General features: G+C 41.8%; 1 protein-coding gene across 3 annotated transcripts in view; it reads left to right on the forward strand.

Moving 5' to 3' along the window:
• The first annotated feature begins 5,603 nt into the window (after window positions 1–5,603).
• Window positions 5,604–13,145, forward strand: part of TMEM184B (transmembrane protein 184B) — a 36,860-nt gene continuing 29,318 nt past the window's right edge. For 2 of the 3 annotated variants that reach the window (XM_035126658.2, XM_035126656.2), the window contains exon 1: window positions 5,604–5,928. The gene's annotated coding sequence lies outside the window, so the exon portion shown is untranslated. The remainder of the gene's footprint in view (window positions 5,929–13,145) is intronic. The other variant, XM_035126661.2, reaches the window with a different exon arrangement.

Genomic DNA, 13,145 nt, shown 5'->3' on the forward strand with positions numbered 1-13,145 from the left:
GTGCAAGGTAGACAATTTGGGCTATGTTTCCTATAGAGCCCTTTACAATATCAATGATCATGAAACTGATATGGTATTATGCCTACACCCTTGTGCTCAGCTGACTTGCACAACATCTCAATGCTATGTTTCCTATTAAACCTGTAGTGCAGAGCTTGCTCTTACAAGATGTTGCTGGAACAACTGATTCAGCAAGGCCCCACATTCCAGCAAGAGTTAGCTGTCTGCGTGACTAAGTATGGCATCAGTTGTGAGATCTGCCAAGACAGCAATTACAAAGGCAGCTTCTTCTGTGGTACAATCTGGTGAGCAGTTTTTCATACCAGGAAGTTGCTCTCTTCATCTCACTTTTATAGTATGGCTCTTAAGAGATACCAGGCCCTGGGCAATGGAGGAGATCTTACTGTAATAACTACCAGATGCTTAATTTTTATTTCATTTCTGTCTTGTCTCTTCATACGTTTGGGAAGGTTAATAGTTCTGTTTTTGTTTTGTTTTTAAAGTTTCAATAAAAGATAACATGTTTCTTAATAGAAAAGGTCTTCCAGATTGGCTCATTTCACAGAAATAGCTTAGCAGGGTGCCTTCACCTTTTGCTTCATAACTTTCCATGAGGTCTTGATATGTGTATTTTTTGTATTAAAGCTCAATAGTCTGGGAGTCCAGCCTGGGGGTACCAGTGCAGGTCTTTGTATGCTGTTGACCCTTGAGTAACAGGAGTAGCACTTGATTGTGTAGGGCAGTGTTTCCCAACCTTGGGTCTCCAGCTGCTTTTGGACTACAACTCCCATCTTCCCAAGCTGGCAAGACCAGTGGTCAGGGATGATGGGAATTGTAGTCTGAAACCAGCTGGAGACCAAAGGTTGGGAAACATTGGTGTAGGGGAGACCAGGGCACGTTTTCCAACTTTTTATAATTTATTTTTTTGTATTTTTTATTTTTTTATTCTTATCTATTTTGAGGTAAACAGGATTTCCTATACCTTTATGTACAAACTAGCACAATTATTTTTCAAAAAAGTAAATATAGCTTTTGACAGCAAATGGTTAAGTCTGATCATGTCAAATTGGAAAATGTGCCCCGTATGCTGGGCAAGTTTTCCAGCCTACTAAAAATGTGCAGGGGCAAATTTTCCAACTATACTTTAAATGGTAAAACACAGGTAATAAATTTTGCTTGTTACTTAGTATGTATTTTTTATTGTAAACTAAAAAGGCATAATAATAGTAGGTAAGATAATAATAGATTAATAGAGAAAGTAATAGAGAAAGTAATTGGATATAGGAAACAAATGCCACTTAATGATTTTACAAAAAATGTCACTTAACAATTTAACAAAGACAGATTTTTTAAAAACAAAAGTCGTCATTGTCTGAATCACAGTGAACGCAAACAAAAAAATGTAACATCCCCTTTGGTGCAGTCTTCATGCACCCATTTTCCAATGAGACACGTTTTGGAATAGGTGCCCCGTATGCTGTTGGAAAACCTGCCCTGTCACCATATTGGAACTTTGACACGACCTCGACGAGTAGCGGTGTAAGTTATTTGCAAAACAAACACATAGTTACGTGAAGAAAGAAACCCCTTTTTAGTACATGCAATGTCAAAACAGTGAGTTTAATACTAGTACGTTTAAGTTTCAATAAAGACCTGAAAGTTTACTGAAAGTTGAAAAAAATGGAAGAAAACAGCTCTTCCGACGATGAGATAGCAGCTACTAAACTAAAACTTCCGTAGATGATGTGAGCTGTGATGCTACTTCAGCCAGTTCGCCCCTTGTCATCATCATCTAGCGGCTCATTTCAAAACTAAAGCAAGTTGGAAAACGTGCCCCTATGTAAAATGTGCCCCGGTCTCCCCTATATGATGCTTTTCTATCACAATGTTTTCAACAACTGCCAGGTTTGTTGCATATTGATCTAGCAACTTTGAAGTTATTGTTTCTTAGGATATTTGGTTTGTGTTTTGATTTTTTAAAATACATATATGTATGTGAATATTGTTTTGTTTGGCTTCCTTTGGGAGGAAGGGTAGGTGAAAAATAAGACGTAATAATAATACGTAATATATTAAACATATTACACACACAATAAAGATGTATGGGAATGGTTGCTGGCTTGGCAAAAAGCTGCTCTAATTGTTTCAGAAGTCAGTGTTTAAAAATTGGGTCCCAACCAGTGGAGAGAGCCTCTAGGAGTCATTAGCCAAAGCAATCCCATGTAAAGGGATTAGTGTGAACACTCACAGATCTGCCTTAACAACTTCTATAATGCAGATGAAGCATGCACATTTGCCTAGCTAAAGAATGCCATGCTCCTTTTTACCTAGTCAGTTATAATCATCACAACTTAAACTTTCCCTTAAACTTCGGAAGATAACAACGCTTGTAGTGACTGACCCAAACTCACCCAAGGAATATCATGGTCTCCCAGGTTGCAGTCCAACACTGCAACCAATATGCTACACTGGTAGTCAGCTGAATGTGTGAACTAATTCCTGAATCCTCAAACCCCACCCCCCACCAAAAAGTATCTGGATGGGTGTGTGATTTTGATTACTAAATACTGAACACCATTATGCAAATTGACCATCCCCTGTAATCTCTCTGCATGGAGGATTTGGCTGAAAATGCAAAAGATTGCAATATGCAAGCCAGTTCTGTCACTACCTGTCATTGTATAGTAGGGCAACTCATGTATAAATGCTGACTGATTCTAGACAGCAGCTTCTATTGAAGTTAAAGGAACCTTTGAAAGTCAGCAGGAGGTGACATCTGGATGCAGACAGTCAAGTGGGTGTGTAGATGGGTACCTTTTAAGTGGCTGTTTAGGTAATCTGAACGCGTAAGGTGTTTGGGTGGACGACTGTTCCGCTGAAAGAGGAGAGTGCATACTAATTTAAAAAATGCATGTTAATATAAATTATGTGTAAAAGGGCAGATTGTTCCCATAGAATTTACACAGCAAGATTTAATTGTGTGTTCAGCTAAAATAGATGTTTTAGGTCAGGCTTCCTCAACCTTCCAGATGTTTTGAGACTACAATTCCCATCATTCCTGACCACTGGTCCTGCTAGCTATGGATCATGGGAATTGTAGGCCAAAAACATCTGGAGGCCTGAGGTTGAGGAAGCCTGTTTTAGGTACTGTAAAAGGTAAAAAGGTAAGGGACCCCTGGACGGTTAAGTCCAGTCAAAGGTGACTATGGGGTGTGGCACTCATCTTGCTTTTAGGCCGAGGGAGCCAGCGTTTGTTCGCAAACAGCTTTTCGGGTCGTGTGGTCAGCATGACTAAACCACTTCTGGCGCAACGGGACACCGTGACGGAAACTAGAGCACACGGAAACGCCGTTTACCTTACTGCCACAGTGGTACCTATTTATCTACTTGCACTGGTGTACTTTCAAACTGCTAGGATGGCAGGAGCTGGGACAGAGCAATTGGGGCTGACCCTGTTGTGGAGATTCGAACCGTCGACCTTCTGATCAGCAAGCCCAAGAGGCTCAGTGGTTTAGACCAGTGTTTCCCAACCTTGTGCCTCCAGATGTTTTGGGACTACAACTCCCATCATTCCTGACCACTGGTCTTGCTAGCTAAGGATGATGGGAGTTGTAGTCCCAAAACATCTGGAGGCACAAGGTTGGGAAACACTGGTTTAGACCACAGCACCACCCTGTATATTGTACTGTATATTGGACTCTGCAACATATTTATAGAAAAGCATAGTCTAATATAGATATAGATGCCGGAAGTATAATGCTGGAACTGCCTCACTGAGGCATGTGATATGGGCATGTCCAGTGGTATTTTCTTTCTGGTCAGAAGTCATTGTATCAATTTTGTATTGGCAAAATCATTTATATTTGTGTATGTTCATGTGCTTTTAAATTATATTCCTGTAGTATGGAGATGTTTTGCGAGACTTTGTGGTCGCCAAAATACTTCTACTCTGAGCATGAAAGGATAAACACACAACATCTGTTACACAAGACCTAAACACCCTTGCTACATCTGAACACACTTTTTTACAAACACCAACTTTGTCTGGATACCTATTTGGACCTTTGGAGGGCATTTATCAAATTATATATGTAAATGAAGATGGATGTATTGACGGTTATCATGTTGTTAATAGGTTGTTGTTTTGCTCCACTCCGTACACCATTTTAATTTTTCTAATAAATTTGCCATAAATCAATTTAAAAAGATTTATTTGGATTTGCACAGAAGGTAAGCCATCTCTTGGATCAACTGACTGCTTATGTGTATGCAGTGCCAGAGCAGTCTCATAGCATGTGGAAAGTAAAATAAATGAATAGTGAGAAGACAATAACTGGAGAAACATAATAGTAAACATAGCAACAGGATGTTGAAAGGCAAATTTGTGTGTGTGTGTGTGTGTGTGTGTGTGATGGAGAAATCCCATCCGCCTCTGCAGCAGGCAATCTTAAATTCCTGCTTTTGATACTGTATATGGATTAAAAGTAACAAACGGTGCCCCCTAGCGTTTTGTTGAAAGAGGGACAGCAGGAAATATACCTTTATTCAGATTCAGCAGTCGGTAAATTCCTAACTCCATTAAGGCAGAAAACAACCTTCCCCAAATATTATTAGACAAACATTTCAAGAGCAAGCATTTCCTGTCTATTGATGGTCTATTTTTGCTGCCAGAGTTTTTTGTTCACTGGCAAGTGCTAAATTAAACGAATAAATGTCAAAAGTTTGGAAAGGGATTATGTTTTGAAATATAAGGATAATTTTTTAAAATAAAATTGAGATTACAGTGAATTAAAATAAGAAGGAAAAAAGAGTAGATAAAGGGGGAAAGAGAATACACTTTTCTTAAAAAAAAGAAAAAGAAAAAAAAAGAGGACAACATCCATAACAAAATAACCATAAAATATAATTAAGGCTACAAACGATATGGTATATATGTTGATGGATAAACTTATTGCTTCCCTCAAGTATATCTTAAGTCAAGTATATCACTATGGTTTCACCAAATACATTCCAAACAAATTTGTCCATGCATCATCTTCGTCTTCTTGAGAAATAGAAATTTGACCACGGAGCGGGGATGGAGAACTTTTGGCCTTCCAGATGCTCTTCGACTCCCGTCAGCCGTAGCCAACATGGCCAATACATGGATGATGGGAGTTGTAGTTCAGTGACATCTGGAGGGCTAGAAGTCACCCAGTTAAATGCCTATGGCTCAGAATTCCCAAATCCAAATCATTCCGCCCATTCGCACACACACGTGTAATGCTTGTCGATGCCAGCTAACGCCCCCCACCCCACCGGAGCTGATGGTACTTGCCAGCATCATCAGGGAGGGCCCCTGGTGTAGAAAAAGAGCAGCTGCTATTGTGCAAAAATGGTCAGAACCCGCAAGTCCGGAGCTGAAAGCAAAGTGGGACGGCGGAAGGAAAGAAAAGCAACTCTGTCTCTTTAAGCGGCCGCCGTCGCTACTGTTCGGGCGGAACTCAGAATCTATCTGTGGAAGGCGGGGGGACGGGGACGTCACTGTCCCTGAGGCCACTGGTTACGTCACCGCCTCGCGGCTCCTCCTCCTGCCTCTCTGGCAAGAGCGCGCGCTGGGGGGTGGGGTGGGAGAGACGGGCAGCCAGCTAGCCCGCGAGCTTCGCGCCTGCGCGGAACTGTTTCTCCTCTTCGCCTGCCCAATCTCTCCCTTCAGCTGCTCTCTGCCCCCCCCCCTCTGTTTGGGGCCGCAGCAGCAATAAGCCGGAGTCCGGGGCTGAGAAGCGGCCCCGCCAAGCCAGGAGTTCGCGGCGACGGAGCGGCTGTTCGGCCACGCAACCCCCGGCCTGGCCATGGTGCTCCTGAGGGCCTCTCGTCCTGCCCGGTCTCCCGAGTGACGGAACTGCCCCTGCCGCCGGAGGAGGAGGACAACCCCGCCAGCGCCAGTCGGTGAGAGAAGAGGGCGGCTGCCGGGAACGGCGCCTCAGGGTACAAGTGGCGCGGCGTGGAGGCGGCCGAAGAGGAAGCCACGGGGCACTTGGGGTGGCGCCTGGCGGGGTGGCCCTCGAAGCGAGAAAGGGGCGTGAAGGCGTGTGGTCCGGGAAGAGGAACGACCCTTCGCCCCTTCCCGCAGGCCAGGTGGCCAAGGGTGGCTGTGGGGCACTTCAGCCTCTTCAAAAGCTGCGCACAGCATCTTTTGGGTCCTGGTGGCATGGCCTAGAGGTGGTGGCCCCTTGGATGTGGCTTCCAAGGGGTGGCATCTGCCACGCTGTCCTGTCTGACACCATATCTGACATCAGGTCGTTGGGCCTTAGCCAGTGAGGGGGGTGCAGAGTGTGATGGTGGGGTGTGTTTTGTTTCTGTAATTTACATAAGTTTACGGACCACCTTTTTTCTACTTGGTCTGTAGGCAAGGTGACTCGAGCACCTAACATACATACCGGTAGCAGTATGAAGAAGTGTGCATGCACACGAAAGCTCATACCAAAATAAAAACTTAGTTGGTCTTTAAGGTGCTACTGAAGGAATTTTTTTATTTTACTTCGACCCAGACCAACACGGCTACCTACCTGCAACCATACATAGCAGTAGTCCTAGGTACCACCGCCGCGCCACAGGGTGCTTAAATAACACGGCCTTGTTGGGTGAGGATGAATGTGGGCGTTGAAATGGGTACAAGTGCATGCAGTTGTGGGAGATGTGGCATATTTGATGCCGGTCAGTGTCCTAGTGATGGTGCTTAGATGTTGAACGTGGCAAATGTGCTGTAGAAACCCAACTTGTCCTGCCACATCTGGCATTGAAAATGGGAAGAACTATAGGGAGCACAGTAATGCTCTGCTGAATAGCAGAAACACATAGCATAGTTTGTGCTTAGTTTGCGTGTGGTGCATGTCATCTTGAGTGGCATGATGTGGGCCTTACAGTGCTTTGGCACTGAATGTGGCACTAGGTACAGTGCTGTAATATGGTGTGAGCTTAGTGGCTTTAGGAGGAGGAGTGTAGTGCTAAAGTGTGCCTGCTGAGTAGCATATCAGTTAAAATCCAGCATTTACTATAAGCATTGTAACTAGATGATATTGGCCAAAAGTTTTATGAGTTTACAAAGCAGCTATTTGTGTGGTTGGACTGCTTTTTATAATAAAAATTATTAGATACTTGTTAGATAAATTTCACCGTATGTTCCATCAACTTGTGTTCAGTATTAAATCACTTTCCTTTTTGCTTCTCTTTCAGCATTTCTTATTGCTGAAATTTATGTGCAGATAGTAGTAGGAGGCAATTTCAAACAATCATCTATGTTTAATTGTATTTTACATCACACTCTAAAAGACTGATATGCATTATTTTTTCCAATGAGAAATTGACTCCAAGAGCCAGGTAACACTTCACTTTTGAAATTTGCTACTTTGGCTAAATATACATCTGGTGTTATCAGTTGTGAATTGTATAAACACATATGCATGATTATAGGTAAAGGTAAAGGGACCCCTGACCATTAGGTCCAGTCGTGACCGACTCTGGGGTTGCGTGCTCATCTCGCATTATTGGCCGAGGGAGCCGGCGTATAGCTTCCAGGTCATGTGGCCAGCATGACAAAGCCGCTTCTGGCAAACCAGAGCAGCACATGGAAACGCCGTTTACCTTCCCGCTGTAGCGGTTCCTATTTATCTACTTGCATTTTGACGTGCTTTTGAACTGCTAGGTTGGCAGGAGCTGGGACCAAGCAACAGGAGCTCACCCAGTCACAGGGATTCGAACCGCCGACCTTCTGATCAGCAAGCCCTAGGCTCAGTGGTTTAACCACAGCGCCACCTGGGTCCCTTTATGCATGATTATATCTTCCTGTAATTCTTGGCATCCAGGAAGGGATTCCTTCTTTGCTATGTGTAAGAATCTGCCTCCTTAATAATGTATGCACCATTTATAGGTAATGATTCCACATGTAATTGTGACCAAATTCTAAAAGTTGTGTACTTGTTTTTTTATGAGAGGGCATAAATAATTATTTTGTATCTTCAAATGATGGGGTTGGCAGTTCCATATTGAAATGCTATGGGGTGTTTTGTAGTTTTGTAGTACTAAAAACATGGCATGGTTACTGTGGAGTTCTCTAGTATACAAAACACACGAAGGAAGACTGTAATATTTGTAGCCTCCCTGTAGACTGAATAGGTGAAGTGTACTAAACGTATATTGTTCTATAATTTTTACATGCAGTGCGTTACATTTTCATGCTTAATGTAGTTGAGCATCTTCAGTTAATTGAAGAGTACCGTAATTTCTCTGTGAGAATTGAATTGAATGGAACTGAATTGAAATTAATCCAATTGAAAGGAGTGAATTGCTATGTATTATTTAGTTATAAATCGTCTTGACAGCTAAATCCTAGGAGCAAACCTTAATTGTCAGTTGCAGTAACGCCTTGAAATTGCTGCCTACTATCACATAGGATGTTGAGGAAAAGGTTTGAAGGACAATAATGAGTTATTATATAGAGCCTAAGATGTGAAGGCAGGGGCTTGATTTTCCCTGACCCATCCATGCCTAAATATTTTGTTTTTCCTCCTCTGTCGCTATAGGACTACATAATCTTTTCAGCGCTCCTTGAGCTGTAGCTTGGTAATAGAAGAGTAGATTCCTGCCAAGATAATTAATCCTGCCAAAACCCCTTGGGTGTCTTTTAAGAAACTGATCTATAAGCAGGCACTGTAGTAAAATGGAATACATAAAGATTTTAGCTAAAATAGCTCTTAAAATATGATATTGAAAATAATATCTAGGAAAGCATTTCCAGTATGAGTTACAAATTGGGGAGGGAGAGGGATCCTTCCAGCGACAGGAAGTCACTTTGTCAAGAGTAGTCTGTTTTAATGTGTGATTCTTGACTGCTAGTACTTGTGATCTGGCTCTGAGTTGAGGATGTGCTCCTCTCCCCCATTTACTAACTTTTGCATGAGCGTTCACTGCAGAGTGTTCACAGAGCGTTGGCTTTGTTTTTCAGTGCAAACTGTGACTGGGAAGGCACAGATCACATTGTGTCCAGGGAGTAGCACATGAACACTTGAGTCTATAATGCAGCGTGGTGATCATTTTAACAACCCCGGAGGGATGCAATTTACAGGAAGCAAAGAGGGGAGGGGAGAAATTAGCGAACACGTTTCACCTGCTGCACAGTATGCTCTTTAAAATGTCATAACTGTAATTGGAATGAGCACCCCTTTAGCCTTGCAGTACAGTATAGCAAACTGTTCAGGAATGGTTGTCATATTAGTGAAAGCTACTGCGCATGGGATGCGGAAACAGCTTAGGCTTTTGCACCATAAGGTGTATGTGGAATGACCTAAGCTGCTGTATCATGCAGCAGTTCCATATGTTCTCTCTCTTGCAAGTGAGTTGTTTCCATGGCTTCTCCAGTTTTTGCTGCATCTGCCTTATCCATCAACAGTGCTTATTGGTCAAACTAGGACTAATGTTACCACCCATCCACACTAGAGCCTAAGCCTACAGGCTTTTAGAAAACAATGTAAGCCATTGTGTGATCCCTTTGAGACAGACATTTAATGTTTTATTATGGACATGGTTTATCTCTAACTGACCAAAGCTGATCAACTCCCTAATCTTGTGTGGCCTTTTTGTGTGTGGTAACTTTATATTAAATATTTATTGTAAGGTTTTTAGAAAAATCTGTGCTTGTGAACTATTTATTGGTATATTGAAGTTGTAGAAACTTAAAGATCATTGCATTGTTCATTCGTAAACTGTGAACCTCAGGAACACACATACCGGTACGTAAGACCTCATATACCTAAAAAGGAGTGATAACCCTAGTGACACAAGCCCTCTTCAGATTGGGTTTTTTTTTGCATACTATTAATACTAGACCATCTATATATGCATAATAGAAAGGATAGATCCTGGTCCCAAAGGACTTATGGTCTAAAAATAGACAAAAGCTTGACAACAGAGGAAGGAGTTAAAAAAATGTTGCTCTTTCAGTTGCAAGTACTTTTGGAGGGGGGTGTATCTTTGCAGAAAGGTAGGACAGAATTAATGTATCTCTAACCACTGGTGAACTAGAGAGCCACACTCCTGCCTCTGTGCTCCAGTTAAACACTGAGATGCGTGTTCATAACTAAAAATGTGATTGAATGACATATAATTGATGTGTGATTCCCCATCTCTCATTAATATGTTAAAAGATTCTGTGTTTGCTGCCACAGCTAACAGAGCAATCCCTGTGCACCTATGTACAGTAGTTGAAAGCTGGTGAAGTCACTGGTTCAAATCTCAGCTCAGCCACAGATGCATTAGATCAGTGTTTCTCAACCTTTTTTGGGCCACGGCACACTTGTTCCGTGAAAAAAATCACGAGGCACACCACCATTAAAAAAGTTAAAAAATTTAACTCTGTGCCGCCCTATATTATAATTATGACTGTAAGAAACACTTGCCAAATATTGCTTTCCGGCGGGTCAGCACTGCGTATTGGCGGCCACCAGGCACGTGACAATGCAAATCGCCCTTCTCGTCGCAGCACGTCGCGGCACACCAGCCAGCGTCTCGCGGAACAGCGGTTGAGAAACGCTGCATTAGATGGCTTTCTGGTGGGTTGTCTCAGAAACAAAATGGGCAATACTCTGAATGAATAGGATACAAGTGAAGCTTTATCTACCGTACTTTCCTAGTACATTAGTGTATGAAAATAATTTTTCACTTGCAACTTTCTATTGCTATTTCAAATAAATCCCTTTTAAACTCAGCTTTCACCTCTGTCTTTTCAAGACCTCAACACTCAAGAAATGTTACTTCAGGGCGATATGTGCCTCCCTTTCCCTGAGGAGCTGCATGGCAAGCAGCAGTGAGATCATGGGTATGAGGCACATAGTGCGCATAGACTAATTCTGATACCGATTCTGGGAAGGTGACCCACCCTAGAACTGCAGTGTTTGATCCTATTTTTCAAAGGAAGAGTGGTATGCTGGAAACAGCCTCCTCCCTTTCCTCTTGTTTCCTGTCTCATTCCAAAAAAAGAGTCTCGCTGTGGTATCTGACCTATTATAATGTCAGTCCACACACACGCATACACACACACAAAAGATGGAGGAAGAAACTGCAGAAATTAATAGAGCAGAAAAACTCCCTTGGAGAAAGATAGTTGTTCATGGTAAAAAGGTTTCATTGTTGATCTGCACATCTGATTTAGGGTGGATGATGGGTGTTTGCAAATGAATTGGTTGACATGGTATAGGACAATATTTAAGAACAAGGCAAAGGAAGGAATAGTTTAAAGGTGCAGCTACAGGGATGAAAAGAAGGGGCTGTTTTCTGTGAAAGTAAGGTAAGTAGAGGTGCACTTTCCCATTCTAGAATAAACTGAGATACTTAAAAACTGGAAATAAATGTTGTCTCCGATCTAAATTTTACAGAACTTTTCAATATATATTTAATTAAAATTTTGTAACTGTTTAGAACTTATCATTTACTAAAAAAAAGTTATTCATAGTCATTTGTTTTTATCATTTACAGTGGATAACTTTTTGTTTTGATAAAAATAAAGACAGCTTGAGTGGCGTTTTCTGTCTTTTGTTTCACTGAGCATACAGGCAGCTGTTTGGATAAAAAATGATGAATAGGCAATAATCTCATGAGGATTTGGGCTATTCAGTCCCCCACAGCACAGCTACAAAAGGATGATGCTTTGTTGTACTGATAGCTTAATTATATTACTAATAAGCAGCCTTCTTCAGTGTGGGTGAACAAAATTCTTATATGCGTACCAGAAGCAAAAGTAAATTGGCATAGAATGAGATCCCAAAATATATGGGGCACGTAAAGAGTACCTGCTGATGTTCTAGTTCAGGGGCCTTACTCCTCTCTCTTTCCCAATACTTCACTTTGATTTTACCTAAAGAGGCAGTAACACATTAACCACCAATGAACACAAAACTTAAAGTATACAGTAAATTAACAGAATTTTAAGGTAAACCTGGATTCCCTTCACATTGACACAACAGCTTATTATACTGAGCATTCTTTTGTTCAGTAACCAAAGTAAGTACAGCCTTGCCATCTGCTTGGTTATTGGACTTCTGTTCCATGTGCCATGATGTCATGACATATGACACAACAGCCCTTGAGGCAGTATATCATTCTACATTGTGTCAGATGCAGGACCTATCATCAGCCCCAACTTAAACATGAAGCTCCTGTATATTACGTTATATCAGGCATCCCCAAACTTCGGCCCTCCAGATGTTTTGGACTACAATTCCCATCTTCCCTGACCACTGGTCTTGTTAGCTAGGGATCATGGGAGTTGTAGGCCAAAACATCTGGAGGGCCGCAGTTTGGGGATGCCTGCGTTATATGCTTGACTTTCCTTCTCTCCCGTTTCTCAGAATAAAGAAAGAGATGCAGTGATGATGTTGCTTTTCAGACCCATCTTAAGTCTGACATCTTAAGGACATGAGCGGCATAGAATCATAGAAAGCAACCTGGAATCATAGAATCATAGATTCCCTGCAATGCAGGAATCTTTTTGCCTAACACAGAGCTTGAACGCACACGAGGCTTCTCTAAAGGAGAGCTTCCCTTAGTGCTCTTCAGCACTGTACTAAAGGAGAGCTTCGCCCAAGGCATTTTAGCATTGCAGCACTGTACCAAAGTTGAGGAAGATGTGACACGAGCAGCAGGGGGCTTGTGCAACTATTGCTTTTTGTGTTGTCTTCTGTTTTGTTTCTGTTTTTTTTAAGGTAAATGACCCTGTAATGACCCTGGTATGGACTAGCAGATGGATATAAAGCTGCCATTATATTATTATTATTATTATTATTATTATTATTATTATTATTATTAACACAGTTATATTAATACTCTTTTAAAATTGTAACTTGGCTTTAAATGAAATTCACATTTAATACAAACCAAAAGAAAGTCTACAACTTAGAATCTCTTGAAGCTATGGTTGTCAGTCAAACACGGAACCTGTGCCATGATTCTTTTTCATTCTGACCTTGGTCTTCAAAAGTGATTTTCTTAGTGCCCTCTCTGTCTACAGAGAGCACTGCTCAGAAAGTGGGAACCAACACCTTGAATTGCCTCCAGAAGTATATAGATGGAGCAGTTGCTGGAAAATATTGTGTCTATTTCCATTCAGCACTTGA

This window comes from Zootoca vivipara, chromosome 10 (assembly GCF_963506605.1).
Source record: "Zootoca vivipara chromosome 10, rZooViv1.1, whole genome shotgun sequence".
NCBI classification, from domain to species: domain Eukaryota; kingdom Metazoa; phylum Chordata; class Lepidosauria; order Squamata; family Lacertidae; genus Zootoca; species Zootoca vivipara.